General features: G+C 44.6%; 1 long non-coding RNA gene and 1 other non-coding gene across 2 annotated transcripts; one reads left to right on the top strand and one right to left on the bottom strand.

Annotated features, from left to right (window-relative positions):
- Positions 1 to 2,564: 2,564 nt before the first annotated feature.
- Positions 2,565 to 12,804, top strand: LOC111527520. Its single transcript, XR_003309587.1, has 6 exons — positions 2,565 to 2,683; positions 5,542 to 5,698; positions 7,283 to 7,441; positions 8,619 to 8,693; positions 11,920 to 12,058; positions 12,721 to 12,804. It is a non-coding gene; the product is annotated as an uncharacterized LOC111527520 (long non-coding RNA).
- LOC111527566 lies at positions 5,035 to 5,138 on the bottom strand. Its single transcript, XR_002726702.2, has one exon. It is a non-coding gene; the product is annotated as a U6 spliceosomal RNA (small nuclear RNA).
- Positions 12,805 to 18,747: the final 5,943 nt, after the last annotated feature.

Here is an 18,747-nt window from a genome sequence, read left to right as displayed (position 1 = left end):
TTACTGAATCACAAGAGTTCTAATCCTCCCAACAACCATCTGAGGAACAGCAAAGTGCTTTGTTCTTGCCAAGGGAGTCAGAGAAGTCAGCACATTTGGGCCACTCTCTTGCTCAGGTTAACTTGCCCCATAATGGTTGGGAGCAAAAGAGAGAAGCACTCTGGAGGGATGGCTCTGCTCAGAGGGAGCACATCCTGCCTCAGTGAGACGTGTGACACCCAAGTGACAAGTCAGAGCCAGAGAAAGAGGGTAGGGGAGGGAGGGAGAGGGAGAGGGAGGGAGAGACCCACACATGTGTAGGACCTGCATGTGCCTGTCCATCGGTGAAGATGTCCTCCATTGGTGTGCTGGGATGTGTACCCAATTTGTGTGGAGAGAAATGCAAACCAGGGTGGGGGGTGCAGGAGAAGAAGGATAGAAGCCTCGTTGACCCACATTTTTCATTATTTGGGCACAGAACCCTTATGTACTGGGATTCCTCTTAAGCAGTCAGCTGGGTGCAGGGGCTCACATCTGTAATCCCAGCACTTTGGGAGGCTGAGGTGGGCAGATTGCCTGAGGTCAGGAGTTGGAGACCAGTCTGGCCAAGATAGTAAAACCCCGTCTCTACTAAAAATACAAAAAAATTAGCAGATGTGGTGACGGGTGCCTGTAATCCTAGCTACTTAGGAGACTTAGGCAGGGGAATTGCTTGAACTAGGGAGGTGGAGGTTGCAGTGAGCTGAGATCATGCCATTGCAGTCCAGCCTGGGCAACAGAGTGAGACTCCATCTCAAAAACAAAACGAAACAAAACCAAAAACAAACCAAAAAACAGTCAGAAGTCAGATTCAGTGGAACATGATTTGGAAAGCATCATTCTGGAGCACGGTCCCCCTGGGGCCCCTGAATCCTCACCCCCTTTTGGGCTCTGCTCACCTCGAGCCCTGGATTCCAGCATCCCTGGGGCTTCCAGCTGCCTCCCTGTCTCTGCTCCAAAGTTCTGCTCAGAGTTCTGGTCCCTGGTTTTAGTTCATGTCCCACTTTCATTCTCTCTTTGCTCCAGTTTATCTTTAACTTTGTACTGATACATTTTCAGTATTTTAAAAAGTCACTTCAAATCTTTGTTGAATAATATCAGAGTATGAGTGAAAAAAATCACTGTGTACACACAAAAATGTAGCTGGATCTTCATCTCACCTCTTAAGACCTAGATAATCTTGGTTCTCATCCCCTTGGCCTAGCCCATGAGAAACCTTTCTGAACTCCACTGCCTGGATATCTCTAGGTCATTGATTTTGCTGGGTCCATTTTCTACTTCCCCATGACTGCAGGTGAGAGTTTCACAGAACTTTTACCACTGCATAACAAGGGTCTCCTTCCTCCAGATTGCACTAGTGTTTCTTTCTCTTTCCCATACACTGCACTGACGTCTTCTGGAACACCTTTAGACTTCCATCCACTGTTCTGTCCCACGGCCAAATGCCCCATGTTTTATGTTTTTGTTATAACTGCATCCTACTTCAAAATCTGTTCTAGTTATACTACTGTGGAAAAAAAAAAAACTACCCTACAGCAGTGATTTAAAACAATAAGTCTTATTTTACTTTGTGATACACCTGCAGTTTGGGCAGAGCTCAGTGGAGATGGTGTGTGTCTGCTCTAGATGGGTATCTCCTGGCAGCTTGACCAGGGCTGCAGCATCAACTTCCAATATGGCGCACCACATGGCTGGCTGGCTGGGGCCCTCCTGTGGTTTAAGACCTGGTCCTAAAATCAGCATAGCATTGCTTCTGCCACATTCAAACATTCTGTTGGTCAAGCAGTCACAGATCCAAGATTAAAGGAAAGGGGACACAGACTCTACCTCTCAATGGGAGGAGTGTCAAATTCCGGGGGTATTTTTTTTAAAGCCTCATATCTGTACTATCTTTAAAAGATTGGCTATTTTATCAACTTGGCTCCTGCCTCTGGCCCCAGGGGTCCAGAGGTTTCTCTTTTTCCTCCCAGGCTGTTTTTTAGAAACTCTAAGGGCATTCCCCCGACTTTCTGATGCAGAGCATTTCAGCTTCCTCCAAACTATGTCCAAATGCTTGGGGTCTAACTTGTCCAGTCAAGGTCACAGTGTGTCCCGCTGACTCATAGGCCTGAGAGAGGCTTGGAAGTTTCTTTCTGTTTTTTTTTTCCCCCATGGCCATGTCTGCAAGGGGAGGAGGCAAACATAGAGGTTTACTTCTCTCTAACATAACTATGTTACTTCACCTAGAAACAACTTCAGTCAACTTTGGTCAAATAGACTTTTCCGCCCTCTTTCCTTTGCATAAACACATGGTTCCCTGACTTCCATGGACTCCTCGGAGTTGACCTCCTGTTCCTCCTCCTTGGGCTACACCCTCTTCCGGTCCTCCAGACGTGATTCTGTAAATTCCTTCTTAGTTCCCTGCTACCATATTTTCACAAGAGTTGAGAAACTCCAAGTATCTGTGGCCTGGTTTTCACAAATACAGAGGCATTCATAAATATTAATACTTCCACTTCCCTTTTCTACTTTCTGGGTGAGACAGTTCAGACATTTTGTTCTGGTCCCTGGGAGCCATGTTGGAAAGCCCAAATTGGGCCTGAAAATGCATAGATGCTGGCGGATGGTGCATCAGCCCCCATGGGGCTCTGCAGCCTAGAAAGTAGCAGGACCAGGAAGTTAGCAGGTGAACAGAGGATATGCATCTTTTTCTCCCTTCCTTTGTCATCTTTCTCCATGTGGATTTTTATATGTATTTACTTATACTCAGTTTTATTCCAAAACTTCTTTGAACTGGGTCACAAAACCAACCGCATATTATAAAGTAGAAGAAACTAAACTCTGAGAAATCAGGTAAAAAGTGGCAAGTGATAGCTGGTGATGGAATGCTACCTATTGTAACTTACCCTTTTGCAAATGTTACCTAGGTGAGACAAAGATGTTTGAACTCTGACGTTTCTTTTATTGGTTTTGCTTTGTTTTTCTTGGTATAGACCTGGGAGTGTAATTGCCTGGTCATAGGGTGGCTTTAGTAGACACTGCCAGTTTTCCAAAGGGTGTGTACTAATTTTCACTCCACTAGCAATGTATGAGTGTTTCAAACAGCATATTCCTGTCAACATTTGATGCTAGGTTTTTTGTTTTGTTCTTTTTTTTTTAAATCTTAGCCATTTTGGTGGATAGATAGTGGTATCTTGGCATAGTGGTATCTCATTGAGCTTTTACTTTGCTTTTCCCTGAAAAACAATGCTTTTGAGCACTTTTTGATAGGTTTATTGGTCATTTGAGTATGTTGTTATGAAATGCCTGTTATTTTGCCTATTTTTTAAAAAAATTGGGGATTTTTGTGTTCTTCTAATTACTAGACATTCTTTCTGCATGTTCTACATAGAAGTCTTCTGTTAGATATGTGTTGTGAATATCTTCACATATTCTGTGGCTTTTTTTTTTTCACTCTCTTAATAGTGTCTTTTGATGAACAAAAGTTCTTAATTTTAAGTAAGTCTAATTTGTCAGTGGTTTTGTTCATAGTTAGTGTTTTGGGATCTTTTGCAAGAAATCTTTGCCTACCTTAAGCCAAGAAGATATTATACTACCTGCTCTAGAAGCTTTACTATTTTATCTTTCATGTTTAGGTCTATGATTCATTTGAAATAAAGTTTTGTGTATGGTATGAGGTAGGGTGTTCAATTGCTCCAACACCATTTCATGAAGAGACCATCCTTTTCCCTGCTGAAATGTGGCAGTGTCTTTGTTGTAAATTTGGTGACCTTATGTGTGTGTTTCTCTTTCTTGTAGTCTCTGTTGATTTATATGCTTGTTTTTATGCCCATATCATGTTGTCTTAGTTATTGTAACTTTATATGAAGTTAAAACATTGTGATTCTTTTTCAAGACTCTTTTGGCTAACCTTGGTCTTTTGCATTTTCATTTATATTTTAAAATCAATTTGTCAGTTTCCACAAACAATTCCACTTGAATTTTATTAAAATTATATTGAATCTATGAATCAGTTGGGGAGAATTTACATATTAATATTTAGTCTTCAATCCACAAATACACCTTTCCATTTATTTTGGCTTTCTTTAATATCTCTCAGCAAAAGTTCTGTGATTTTCAGTGTAGTGTTCTTGAACATCTTTTGTTAGATTTACCTTTATTGTTAGTGGTTTTGATGCTTCTGAAAAGGATATTGTTTTTCTATTGTTATTTAAACTTGTAATTTGCTAGTATACAAAAACACAATTGATTTTTGCATATTAACCTTGAATCCAGATACTTTACTGAAATTACTCATTAATTCTAGTAGTTTATTCATTCCTTTAGATTTTCCAAGTATATAGTCATCTGCAAAAAATGGTAGTTATATTTCCTCCCTTTTGGGTTTATTCTTTTTGCTTCTTTTTCTCACCTTATTACATTGTCTAGGATTTCTAGTAAGTGTTAAATGGAAATGGTAAGCGTAGACATTTTTGTCTTGTTCTCAAATTGAGTGGGAAAGTATTTAGTATTTCACATTTAAGTATAGTGTTAGTCGTAGGGTTTTGTTTGTTTATATACTTCATTATATTAAAAAAGTTACTTTCTATTCTTAGTTTTCTGAGAGTTAAAAATCATGAACAGGTATTTTATTATATTTTCACTTTTTCTGGATCTATTGAAATTATCATATTTTTTTCCTTTATTTTGTCAATCTGGTGATATTCATTTCCTGATTTTTTTTTTTTTTTTTTTTTTTTTTTTGAGACAGAGTCTTGCTCTGTTGCCCAGGCTGGAGTGCAATGGCACAATCTTGGCTCACCACAACCTCTGCCTCCCAGGTTCAAGCAATTCCCCTGCCTCAGCCTCCTGAGTAGCTGGGATTACAGGTATACACCACCATGCCATGCCTGGCTAATTTTTGTATTTTTAGTAGAGACGGGGTTTCATCATGTTGGCCAGGCTGGTCTCGAACTCCTGACCTCGTGATCTGCCTGCCTCAGCCTCCCAAAGTGCTGGGATTACAGGCGTGAGCCACAGTGCCTGGCCTCCTGATTTTTTTTAATGGTATATTTTACAAATTTGTGTGTCATCCTAGTGCAGGGGCCATGCTAATCTCCGTATTGTTCTGATTTTAGTGTATGTGCTGCCGAAGCCAGCACCGTTTCCTGATTTTTAAATGTTAAAGAATTCTTGCATTCCTGGAATAAGTCCCACTTAGTCATGATGTATTATTCTTTTTAACTACTGCTGGATTTGACTTGCTAATGTTTTGTTGCTGTTTTCCCATCTCTGTCCATGGGAGATAGTAACCTGTACTTTTCATTTTTGTAATGTCTTTGTCAGGTTGTGTATCAGAATTATGCTATCCTTCTCTAGTGAGTTAGAATGCGTTCCTTTTTTCTTTACTCACTGGAAGAGTTTGTGTAAGATTGGTTATATTCTTTCTTAAATGTATGTTTTGAAGAACTTGCAAGTGAAGTCATCTGGGTCTGGAATGTTTTGGCTGGGAAAGGCATCTTGAAATCTTGATGTTTATTTTCTCATTGTACTTTTTTCCCTTAGGATGTTTGCAGTGGTCCAGAAGAAGGAGATTTCCTGTGAGATCTTTGTAAATCACTTCAAGGAAAATAAGGTGGAGATAGCAAATGCAATAACAAAGCCATTTCCTTTTCTTGAAAGCCTCAGAGACAATTCTTTTATCACTGAAAAAATGTATACTGTAAGTGAAGTTTATTCCATCACCCACTGTGGTCTAGCCCCCACATTCATTTATATTTGGCATCCTGGAGTCAAAGTTTAGTATATTGCTAACTGCCTCAAAGGCCTTTTATGCCTTTTGTGGGAAGACCCTTTTCTGGTGGTTAATTATTGTATAAGGTAGAAGGTAATGGGGTGAACAGATGTCATTAAAGACATTTCTATTTCTTTTTCTTTTGTTTTCTTTTGTTTTGTTTTGTTTTGTTTAGAGACAGTGTCTCACTCTGTGGCCCAGGATGGAGTAAAGTGGCAAAATTATGGGTCACTGCAGCCTAGATCTCCTGGGCACAAGCAAACCTCTTACTTCAGCCTACTGGGTAGCTGGGAGATTACAGGTGCATGCCACCACACCTGGCTAATTTTTTGTTGTTGTTGTTTTGGTAGAGATGGGGTCTTGCTTTGTTACTCAGGCTGGTCTCGAACTCCTGGCCTCAAGTGAACCTCCTAACTCATCCTTCCAAAGTGCTGAGATTACAGATGTGAGCCACCTTTCCTGGACAGGACACTCTATTTCTAACTGAAGCCCCCCACCTTTTTTTTTTTTTGAGTTGGAGTCTTGCTCTGTCACCCAGACTGGAGTGCAGTGGCACAATCTCGGCTCACTGCGGCATCCGCCTCCTGGGTTCAAGCAATTCTCCTGTCTCAGCCTCCCGAGTAGCTGGGACTACAGGCGCCCACCACCATGCCTGGCTAATTTTTGTATTTTTAGTAGAGACGGGGTTTCACCATATTGGTCAGGCTGGTCTCGAACTCCTGACCTCAAGTGATCCACCCGCCTTGGCCTCCCAAAGTGCTGAGATTACAGGCGTAAGCCACTGTGCCCGGCTGCCTTGTTCTTTTATAGCAAGTATTGGGGTGGGAGTGGACGGTAATGGTGACATGGCTGGAGTGAAACTGATATGCTCTGCAAATATGTAGTGATTTATACAACATACAAGAATAAAACAAAATTACAATAACTAAGACAATGGAAGCAGTAATGTCTACATATGTCAGATGAAACCCCCAGAGATTTTGTGCCATTATAATTGTTATCAAACAAATTTCTGCCTTGCTGTTGTCTCGTCTAAAGTGTTTAAATTTTGTTGGGTAGTTCTGGAGCCTTGGAATTCAGGTATTTTGAACAGTGCCCTGGAGGTAAGAGAAGGAAGCCATGTCTTCAGTGTGTGATTGTGCTCTTCCTGTTGTGTTCTTTTTGGCAAGGGAAGAACCATCTCCCTATCTCCTGGAGCCTGTTCAGGACTTCTCATACCATAGCGTGAAGGTGGGGAGTGTGGGGGCAGTGATAGCTGTGTAGTCAACAAAATCACTGTAACATTTGTTCCCAAGGCGTCCTGGGCAGGATGAAAACTCAAAAGTCAAGAGGAAGGGTTGACTTGTTTTTCTAACACAGTGGATCAACTATTTAAGAAGTTCTAGAATATTACATGAAAAATAATAACCTACACTGAGAACAATGGAAGTATTCTATGCAATGACATTGTCGATCTTTGTTTAACTTTAAAGCTATTATTTTGTTTACTTTTTCCATTGAATTTTTTAACAGGATTCTCAAGAAGCTTATATAAACTTGATTCCTGTACAGAGAGTTGTGTACCAGGTTCTCTGCCACCTGGAGAAGGTGTTTGATTGTTCAGTTCTGTCAGCAGGATTAACTTGAAGGAGTATCCTGATTTAATTGAGATTCATAAAAGCTTCAAAAAGGGTAATCAATTCTTTCCCCTGTCTTTTGGGGTCTAGGTCTGCTTTTCTTTCTTTCATTTGGTCAGTCATTCATTGAACAAGTATTCATGAAATGCTTACATGTGGCCGGGGTGGTGGCTCACGCCTGTAATCCCAGCATTTTGGGAGGCCGAGGTGGGCGGATCACCTGAGGTCGGGAGTTCGAGACCAGCCTGACCAACATGGAGAAACCCCATCTCTACTAAAAATACAAAATTAGCTGGGCATGGTGGCACATGCCTGTATAAATCCCAGTTACTCAGGAGGCTGAGACAGGAGAATCGCTTGAACCTGGAAGGTGCAGTTTGCAGTGATCTGAGATCACGCCATTGCACTCCAGCCTGGGCAACAAAGAGTGAGACTCTGTCTAAAAAATAAATAAATAAATACATAATAAAAAAAAAAAATAAAGAAATGCTTACATGTCCCAGGCCCTGTGCTAGGCGGTGTGAATATAACTAACCTGTGCCCCGGCCTCCCTTCGTTGGCAGACTCTGGGGACCTTGGTCCAGGCGTCTCAGGACATTTCCCCATGTGGCAATATTTGCTCCCTGCTCGTAGCCTTCAGAGAGTCCTCCCTTTGTTCCTTGGGTCTGGGTCATCCCTGGGGAACCCTGTCTAGTTCCTCCACCATGTCCTCTCTCTTTGGGAACCACTCATCTTTCCGACCCAATTTAGCCAAAACTCTGCTGTTTTCTAGCCCCACATTTAAGGCTATTAGGCTTCTCTTACCTACAGGCACCTCTCTAGGATCTTAGTTCTTCTCAGGAAACCCCTTTGTTTCTTACATAAGATTTGCACAGGTCACAGAGACATTCCACTTATGGAATTTGTATTGAGATACGCTTTCACTCCTCTCTGATCATCTTGTTGGATGATTAATTATGGTTTACAAGTTTTCTACTGCTCCATCATCCTTAAAACCTGAGAGGCTCATCACCTATAGGATTTCAGTGGTTATGTGTTGTGTTATTTCGTGCCTGCGTCAGAGGAAGAAACAAGCAACACCAAGTCACAAGTCACTGAGATTCAGAGTGACTGAAGGGCTAGGAGTTTCCCACTGAATTATAAGAACACACGGGTGCTTTATTCATGTGGTCACGAGTTGGGGTTCCTGGTCACTTGCTTGCAGACTCTAATGAATTCTTTTCTTTGTTCAGTGCTCCCCTTTTCCCAGAAAAGGGATGGAAAAGAGACACCAAAAATGCCCAGCTTTCAGCCAAGCTGTAAACAAGGTAATAATGTCTGGATGAAAACTTTGTTTTCTGGTCTGCTAAGAAGAAAAGGAGACAGGAAACCGAGGTCTGAGGGAAGACTGCACTGCTGGGGATGGTGGCAGAGCTGGTTGAGGGTCACTTTGTGTTGATTCCAAAGTGACCTGACTCCAATTGGAATCCAAGAGCACTCTCAAGAGGTGGCAAAAACAGACTTTCTCCCCAATAACCTGGAGGGTAGAGTGAGGATCTGAGTGTGAATTACTAGTTTATAGGAGACCTTCAGTGAGAAGCTGTGAAGGGCTAAGAAGGATGTGCCTATGGCCAACAACGTCAAAGAAGATACTCTTGGTGATGCCAGGGGAAGGGGCTGATTTAAACAGGGGCATGTTGTTCAGCAGCAGGAATATTCAAAGAGGAAGGCAGTCACACAGAAAGACACAGAGAGGTAGTGATGCATGTGCTGAGAAGAGGATGAGGGTATTTTGAGAGAGAGAGGAGGAAGGAGGGGAATTGAAAGACGTTGAAGGACAACAGTAAAAATAACCGTGTTATGAACAGCTCACTGTGATTGAATGCCTGCTGTGTGGCAGCTCTGGGTTTAGTGTTCGTGGCTGCCTTTGGAGATTAGTATTATTTATGTGCCCATTTTGCAGATTAGGAAACCGAAACCCAGAGGGACAATGTATGGGGTTGCTTAGATCAGGTGAGAAAAGATGAACCCAGAGCCTTTGTTATTTTTTGGGAGGGAAGGAGGTAAAATTCAGATGTTAAGCATTTTAAAGTGTGGAATTCAGTGACATTTAGTATATTCACAATGTTGTACAACCATCACCTGTCTGTAGTTTCAAAACGGTTTAATCATCCCAAATGGAAACCCTATGCCCATTAACCAATCATCCAATTTCCCTCTGCCTCTAATCGCCGGCAATCAGTAATCTACTTTCCGCCTCTACAAATTTGCCTATTCCGGACAGTTCATGTAAATGGAATCACACAATATGTGGTCTTCTGTGTCTGGGCTTCCTTCACTTAATAAGATGTTTCCAGGTTTTTTCCACGTGGTAACATGATTTAGTATCTCAAGTCCTTTTGATGGCTGAGTAATATTCCATCTTGTCTCTACCGCATTTTGTTTATTCATTCATCAGTTAATGATGGGCTGTTTCTATCTTTCCACTACTGTGACAGAAGTTACGTTCTTCTGTTACCCAGGGAATCTAATGGAAAAGACAGAAACAGAAACATGAAACAAAAGTGGGGAAATACATGCAGAAAAAAAGATCCAGGGAAAAAAGAATACAAAGAGCTGGAGGGAGTGGAGGTGACCCAAACTCTGAGCCCTCATGGAAAGGCCAATGAGAAAGCATGAACAGAAGTGGAGCGGGAGGGTGTGGTGTAAAAGCGGGTGGGCCCGAGGCAACCAGGACTTTGCAGGAAATGAGCTAAGGGCCCTGGGCAGGGTAGCTGTGGGGACAAAGGCAGGTTCACTCTGCCATCGCCAGTTACCAGAATGTCTCATGGAGGATACTCAGTGGGGTTGTCTGGCCAAGACCCTCTCAACCAAGGGTGCAGTGACCCAGTCCCCACTCTCAGGGCTGGAGTCTCACTTTGAGAATCAGGTGGGGCTGGGCACGGTGGCTTATGCCTGTAATCCCAGCACTTTGGGAGGCTGAGGGGGGCAGATCGCTTGAGGCCAGGAGTTCGAGACCAACCTGGCTGACATGGTGAAAACCCATCTCTACAAAAAAAAAAAAAAAAAAAAAAAAAAAAAAAAATTAGCCAGGCATGGTGGCACATGCCTGAAGTCCCAGCTACTTGGGAGGCTGAGACATGAGAATTGCTTGAACCCAGGAGGTGGACGTTGCAGTGAGCTGAGATTGCGCCACTTCACTCCACCCTGGGCGACAGAGTGAGATTTTGTCTAAAAAAAAAAAAAAAAAAAGAAAAAAGAAAAAAAAGGACCAGGCAGTATCTGCCAGCTCCAGATAGTGAAAACTCTCTCTCTCTATGTATTTTTTAAAGACAGAGCCTCCCTCTGTTGCCTAGGCTGGAGTGCAGCAGCATAGTCATAACTCACTGTAGCCTTGAACTCCTGGCCTGAAGTGATCCTCTCATCTCAGTCTCCCAGTAGCTGAGACCATAGGCGTGTACCACCGTGCCCAGCTAATTTTTAATTTTTTGTAGAGATAGGGTCTCACTATATTGCCCAGGCTGGTCTTGAACTCCTGGGCTCAAGTGATCCTCCTGCCTCAGCCTCCCAAAGTGCTGGGATTACAGGTGTGAGCCACTGCACCTGGCTGTGAAGACCCTTTTCAAAGCCGGCTCAAGATTCCTCAAAGGTCATGCTCAGATTCCTCACCTCCTGTTGGTCTGTTCCTCTTGATTGTGCTGTGATCCTCTGCTGTTCTTGCCCCATTCTGGAATGTGCTGGGGGTAAGGGAAGAGAGGGTTGCCTCTGTTTATGATTGTCCTGAATTTTTAGTGTTTGCATCTGCAGTGTCTCCAAGTTCAGGATTTCAATAACAAGTCCTTATCCTCCAGGTTGCCTGGGAGGACTTCTTCCTCCTACACCCCTTAAGCACACTTGCTGCTGGTTCCTGCTGGTGCTGAGCCTGCTCATTTTACCAGTGTGTCTGCCTCACTGTTTTTCTGCCTGCATCTGCTTGAATCTGGCTGCTGCCTTGGTACTTTGAGCTTACATCCAGTGATGGCCCGTGCTGTGGTGGCTGGAGGGAAATGATGGCATGTTCCTTCTGTGGGACAGGCTATCTTCCCTGTTGGGTCCTTCCCATAGGACCATGGCACCACCGTGCCTCCCATAAAATCCTTATCCATCATCCCTGGGGCATGCAGCTAGGAGCTACCTTTCAGATACCAGATGGGCCTTTTCAAAAACCCTTTAGTACTTTTGTGCTATAACTAGCCTCTGTTATAAGAAGACCAAAAGAAGATTTTTGGTCTTCTTTTCTATTTTTCCTAATATCCCTCATCCTTAGACCATAATGTCCATAACAAATTTTATTTCTTTGTTCAGCGTTTCATGATCACTTTTTCTGAAATGAATGGCATAGAAGAAATGTTAGAGAACTCTCAGAGCTGTGGAAGGTCATTCTGATGTCATTGATAATTGGGATACATGATAAAAAGGATATTTGATTAATTTATTAATGCATTTAAATAAAAACTTTAGGTTTTGATTTATGACATCACAGTGCCATATTTATGAAATCATAATGTCATCTAGGGGTCATCCATTATGAAACCAGAACAGAAACCTCTGAGCCTGTCTGGGATGTGAAGTCAACATATATATAAAGCCAGAACATTCTAGCCTTGGCCCAGGTGATGCTCTTGGGACACAGCAAGCAAACACAAGCACCCAGGTAGGTAAGGCTGATGATGGCCAGGTGTTTGCATGGGTGACTAGTGGTAGATGTCTGTAGCACACACAGAAGGGGGAAGGCAGTGTTGTGTCAAATGATCAGTATCTAAAGGGAGAACCCAAGGAGTCCTGAATGACAGTAGAAGGATAGACCAGTGTCCACTGCAGGCAGACATTGACGTAACGGAAAGGTATGTCTTCTAGTTGAAGTGAGGAAGACAGAAAAAGACACGGAGAGACCGAGAGAACAGGACTGGAGCCTGATATGTAGGTTGCAAGAGATGTAGAAGAAGACAGTTGGGAAAGGAAAATGGAGAATGAGGAATGTGTCCTCCTGCAGCATTGCTGGAGAGGAGAGAGACAGATGCACCGGGAGACAAGAGAGAAGCTGGCTAAGTCCACGATGCAGAGATGCCTTCCTAGGGCAGAAGCCTGGGGATTGGATCCTGGTGGGAGGCTGAGTAGGAGAGAGAGAGAGGACAAGGTCTGACAAGATGGGAAGAGGCAGAGCAGGACTTGGCTGGACAGCAGGGTCCTCGGAGAGGGCATCACCTCCCCAGGAGCAGTTCACTTCCGCTCCCAACTGCAGCGCTCAGTGTGGTCACATCTCAGTCCTTTTCCCGGCCACTGGATCTGGTCTCTCATTTTATGTTCTCTCTTCAGTGCCCAGGGAACTCAAGGGTCTCCAAATAAAAAAGGAGAGAGGGTCAGAAGAGATGCCCAATGGACGGCCACATGGTAGACAAGGTACTGCAATTGAATCTTGCCCTTAAGTGACCAATTACCTGATTAGCTCGGGGTGTAGAGGGAGGAAGGGCTTCTCTTCCCGTCTTCATTCTCTGACAGGAGCCCAGCCTCTGGCTGCTTTCAAATTTGTGAGGGAAGCAAGTAGGATGAGGCATGTGATGTGCCCAGGCTGCAACATTGTGAGAGGCACTCACTGGCAGGACCCCTAGAGTATGCGCCCTAAGTCTTCCAGGCAGGAGAGAAAGGAGAGCTGAACGCCTCCCTGGAGCATGGCACCCTGGGTGGAGAAGCTGAGGAGCACGAGTATGGAAGAGGTGGACGACTGGGCCATGGAATAGCAACTTTTAGGAGTGTGCCTAGTTTTACCTAAGTGGACATGATGTCTAAGCTTTCCCAGGTTGGTGGAGGATTGACAAGGAAATAATTTTGTCCTGCTTGCTGGAAGTTGCCACAGGATCAGGCAAACAAGGTGTGTGACCATCAGATTTGCAAGGAAGAAAGGTCATTGGAGACGACCTTCAGAATGGGGAGGGTGAGGGAAAGGGGCCCTGGGGGTAGAGTTAAAGCCAGAAAAGGAATGAAGGGACACGACTTTTTGAGACAAGGACAAGACATAGGAAGAAAATGCTTGGAGGGGTCGAGGCAGGCAGAGGATCAAGGGAAGCCCCGGAAACACAGAGACAGAGGGGAGGAAGTGAGAGCCATGGCAGAGGAGAGATAAACTGAAAACTCAAACGAGGGACAGTGAGAAAAATCATATGGAGAGAGAAACATGAGGTCAATGTAAATACCAGGAACACAGAAAGTGGGGGAGAGGCACGAAGAAGCCAGGAAGAGAGTGAGTGTAAAGAGCAAATAAGAAATTGGTGGAGATCAGTGTGGCAGCGAGAGAGGAGACACGTTCTTCCGTGAAACCACATCCCCCTCCTTTTCCCCTTCCTCCTCCTCTTCCAGAATTCCCTTTTTGGTAATGTGGCCATTACTGTCAACTTTTCTCAAGCAAGACATTCAGGAATCTTGCCAGGTGCAGTGGCTCATGCCTGTAATCCCAACACTTTGGGAGGCCGAGGTGGGCGGATCACCTGAGGTTGTGAGTTCGAGACCAGCCTGACCAACATGGAGAAACCCTGTCTCTACTAAAAATCCAACAACTAGCTGGGCGTGGTGGTGCATGCCTGTAATCCCAGCTACTTGGGCGGCTGAGGCAGGAGAATCGCTTGAACCTGGGAGGCAGAGGTTGCAGTAAGGTGAGATAGAGCCATTGAACTCCAGCCTGGGCAATAAGAGCTAAACTCTGTCTCAAAAAAAAAAAAAAAAAAAAAAAGAAAAGAAAGAAAGGGATCTTCCTGAGTTCCTCCCTCCCCCATGCCCCATCAGCCATCCAGCCCCATGCACTGTACCTGGTGGCATTTGCCACATGATCATTTTTCTCTATCCCTAATGCTGTGATGCTAATGAGATCTCTGATAACTCTCTCATGAACTTCAGCTGCCACGTCATACCAAAGTTCAGGTGTGTTTGTGCTGTCTTCCTACCTAACCTTCAATGACTGGCATGACACCTGGGTTGAAGTTGATCTCTTTACTAGACTTTCAAGGCTGGGCAATGAGGACCCTTCCTATTTCTCCAGCCTCTATTCTCTCACTCCAAGAAGTCGTGCTGGCTTCTTTTAGTTATTCAAATTACTTTGCCCATGCTCTGTCTTCTATCAGGGTCTGTTTTCTTGGCCTCTATCCTTCTCATCTCCTCCCTAATCTGGCTACCTCCTGCTCACGTGATACTTCTTCCCATAAGCCTCTTCCCATCTCTTGGAGGGGCCTCTCTGTTCCAGAGCACTTCTTCCTGCCTCCTGGACTGGCCTGTCTGTTCCACAGCACTTCTTGCTTGCTGTGAGATAAAACTCCTGCCTCGTTGTGATCGTGTGCTTAGCACGCGTTCTCTCTGGACCACAGCAGCTTGTTCTCACGGTGTCCTTTGAACCTAGCATAACAGTGTCTGGCACATATTGGCAGGAAATGAAAGTATTCATATTTTTGTGCCCTAAAAACTGGACGTATATTTTGGCAAACATGCATCACTGATGTATTTGTATGGAAAGCTTCACAAAAATAGTTTTAAGAATTGTATTTATTTATTTATTTTTACTTATTTGTTTTTGAGACGGAGTCTTGCTCTGTCATCTAGGCTGGAGGGCGAGGGCAGTGGTGCAATCTCGGCTTACTGCAACTTCCGCCTCCTGGGCTCAAGCAATTCTATTGCCTCAACCTCCTGAGTAGCTGGGATTACAGACATGCACCACCACGCCCGGTAAGTTTTTTATTTTTAGTAGAGATGGAGTTTTGCCACATTGGTCAGGCTGGTCTCAAACTCCCTACCTCGGGTGATCTGCCTGCCTTGGCCTCCCAAAATGCTGGGATAACAGGTGTGAACCACCGCACCCATCCTAAGAATTATATTTATGTGTACATGTACATGTAATGAGCTACTTTCCTGGAAATAAGTGTAAGAATTAAGTTAAGAACTTAAGGTCTTTATTTATTTATTTATTTTTATTTATTTATTTTTTTTTGAGGGAGTCTCACTCCGTCGCCCAGGCTAGAGTGCAGTGGTGCAATCTCGGTTCACTGCAAGCTCCACCTCCTGGGTTCACGCCATTCTCCTGCCTCAGCCTCCCAAGTAGCTGGGTCTACAGGCGCCCACCACCATGCCCGGCTAATTTGTTGTATTTTTAGTAGAGACGGGGTTTCACCATGTTAGCCAGGATGGTCTTGATCTCCTGACATCGTGATCCACCTACCTGGATCTCCCAAAGTGCTGGGATTGCAGGCTTGAACCACCATGCCTGGCCCTTAAGGTCTTTATTAATGATTAAGTTAATTAAGTGAAGAACACAAAATTCAGCCAAGATAATTATCAGTTAGTAAATAAGAATGACAGGTAAAGGGAAAAGAGAAAAACAAAATGGAGTTCAAGGTAAAAAGATAAACAGAGAGAAAGACAGAAAGTAAGAAATGTATCTGGAGTGAGGCAGTATGGACGAAGGTGAAATTTAGTGCTAGAGTGAAGCCTCTGAAGCCAAGTGGGGGGAGAGAGAGGAAGAGGGTTACCAAAACGCTTTTTTGAGGGAGAAAGATGGAAATTCTTCAAAGATCACTATTTGTTCTAGGGGCAAAGCTATCCAGATCCCAAAATTGGGTGCAACCTAGTTTTGTGCTCCTGGAAGACATCCAGATGGCAAGGAAGGCATGTAACCAAGCCTCTGAAATAATCAGTAAGGTCGATGTGGTGACACTGTGTGAGTCACAGCAGAGGTGACAGGCTGGGTGTGTGGTCAGAGTCCCACGTGGTGGCCCAGGGAGCCCGGATGAATGCTGGGAGATGTGGATTCTGGTGCTTAGTTCAGGGAGCTTCTGCATGACAGAGGAAAGTTGGTGGGGAAATGGAAAAGTACAGAGAGACCTGGGAGTGGGAGAAGTGGCTCAGAGGAGACGTGGAGGGTAGGTGTGTAGAGCAAGAAAGCCAGGGGAGAGTGAGAGAGGTGCAAGGAAGCAAAAGAGGCAGAAACAGAGAACGCCAGGGTGAGGACAAACAGATTGAGAAACAAAGAGGGAGAAGCTGCAAGAAAGAAGCAGGAGTGGAGAAATGGACAGAGACAATGGGAAGGGGAAGGAGAGAGAGGGGTAAGGAAATGGAGAGCAAGACACTCAAAGCTGGCCACTGTGGCTGTTTGTCCCCAGCCTCAAGGTCTAGTTTCAGTGACTGGAGCACCAGGACCCTGCGTCTCAGCATTCCGCAGGAGCACTGCAACTGTGCTGGACAGGGACATTCCTGACTGCAAGTCACACAAACTCCCAGGTCTTTCCTGGTGTTCCTAATTGTGTGTTTCCTGCTGTGTTGGCTCCTGGGTCCCACACTGAGACCCTGAGGGATTTTGTTCCTTTGTGCAGTGATCAGCAGTGAAGACTCTGATTCCTCTGAGGGTGAAGAGACCCTGGAAGCCTCCAGCTCAGCATCAATGCCTGGGCCTGTTGAGAAGGACAAGGACCATTCGTGTGGGGCTCCAGGACCTCAGATGTCTGAGTTCAGAGCATCTGCTTCCTGATGCGTTTCAACTGGAGTACACTCCATAGATCCAGTTATCTCTTTTTCTGCTCTCACCTCACCTGGTACTTTGGGAAATGGGGGAGGCAATCTTCATTGACTATGGGTGCTCTGGTATTGACATTAGGTTAGAAAGAAGCCAGGATATTTTGCTGTTTTTCCCTTTCACATTAATCTGGTTTGAATTTGTGTCTCATGTGGAATTGTAATCCCCAGGGTTGGAGGAGGGGCCTGGCGGGAGGTGATTGACTCATGGTGGTTGACTCCCCTCTTGCTGTTCTTGTGATAGTGAGTGAGCGCTCATGAAATCTGGTTGTTTAAAAGTGTGTGGCACTTCCCCCTTCACACGCTGTCTCCTGCTCCACCATGTGAAGATGTGCCTGCTTCCCCTTCACCTTCTGCCATGATTGTAAATTCCCAGAGGCCTCCCCGGCCATGCTTCCTGTACAGCCTATAGAACTATGAGTTAATCAAACCTCTTTTCTTCATAAATTACCTAGTCTGGTAGTTCTTTATAGCAATGCGAGAACAGACTAATACAGAAAATTGGTACTGGGAGAGGGGCATTGCTATAAAGATACCTGAAAATGTGGAAGCAGTTTTGGAACTGGGTAATGGGCAGAGGTTGGAATAGTTTGGAGAGCTTAAAAGAAGACAGAAAGATGAGGGAAAGTTTGGAACATGCTAGAGACTTGTTAAATTGTTGTGACCAAAATGCTGGTTGTGATATGGACAGTGAAGTCCAGGCTGAAGTGGTCTCAGATGGAGATGAGGAACTTATTGGGAAATGGAGTAAAGGTCACTCTTGCTATGCTTTAGCAAAGAGACTGGTGGCATTGTGCCCCTATTCTAGGAATCCGTGGAACTTTGAACTTGAGAGAGGTGATTTAGGGCATCCGGCGGAAGAAATTTCTAAGCAGCAAAGCATTCAATATGTGACCTGGCTGCTTCTAACAGCATATGGCCATATGTGTGAGCAAAAAGATGATCTGAAATGGCAACTTATATTTAAAAGGGAAGCAGAGCATAAAAGTTTGGAAATTTTGCAGCCTGACCATGTGGTAGAAAAGAAAAACCCATTTTCTGCAGAGGATTTCAAGTTGGCTGCAGAAATTTGCATAAGTAAAGAGGAGCCAAATGTTGATAGCTGAGATAATAGGGAAAATGCCTTGAAGACATTTCAGAGACCTTTGCAGCAGCCCCTCCCATCACAGGCCTGGAGGCCCAAGAGGGAAGAATGGTTCTGTGGGCCAAGTCCAGGGCCCCACTGCTCTTTACAGCCTTGGGACATGGCATCCTGCATTGCCACTGCACAGTTCCAGCTGTGGCTAAAATGGGCCAAGGTACTGTTCAGGGCATTGCTTCAGTGGGTACAAACCCCAAGCCTTGGCAGCTTCCATGTGATATTAAGCCTGCGGGTACACGGAGTGCAAAAGTTGAGCCTTGGGTGCCTCTACCTAGATCTCAGAGGATGTATGGAAAATCTGAATGTCCAGGCAGAAGTCTGCTTCAGGGGGCAGAACTATTATGTAGAACCTCTGCTAGGGCAGTGCAGAGGGGAATATGGGGTTGGAGCCCCCACACAGATTTCCCACTGGAGCACTGCCTAGTGGAGCTGTGAGAAGAAGGCCACCATCCTCCAGACCCCAGAATGGTAGATCCACTGACAGCTTGCACCATGCACATGGAGAAACCACAGGCACCCAAAATCAGCCTATGAAAGCAGCTAAGGGTGTTGTACTCTGCAGAGCCACAGGGGTGGAGATGTCCAAGACCTTGGGAGCCTACCCCTTGTATCAGTGTGGCCTGGATGTGAGACATAGAGTCAAAGGAAATTATAGG

Source organism: Piliocolobus tephrosceles, chromosome 11 (assembly GCF_002776525.5).
Source record: "Piliocolobus tephrosceles isolate RC106 chromosome 11, ASM277652v3, whole genome shotgun sequence".
Taxonomy (NCBI): Eukaryota; Metazoa; Chordata; class Mammalia; order Primates; family Cercopithecidae; genus Piliocolobus; species Piliocolobus tephrosceles.
The sequence above is the reverse complement of the archived record's forward strand: the minus strand, read 5'-3'. Positions and strand labels throughout refer to the sequence as shown.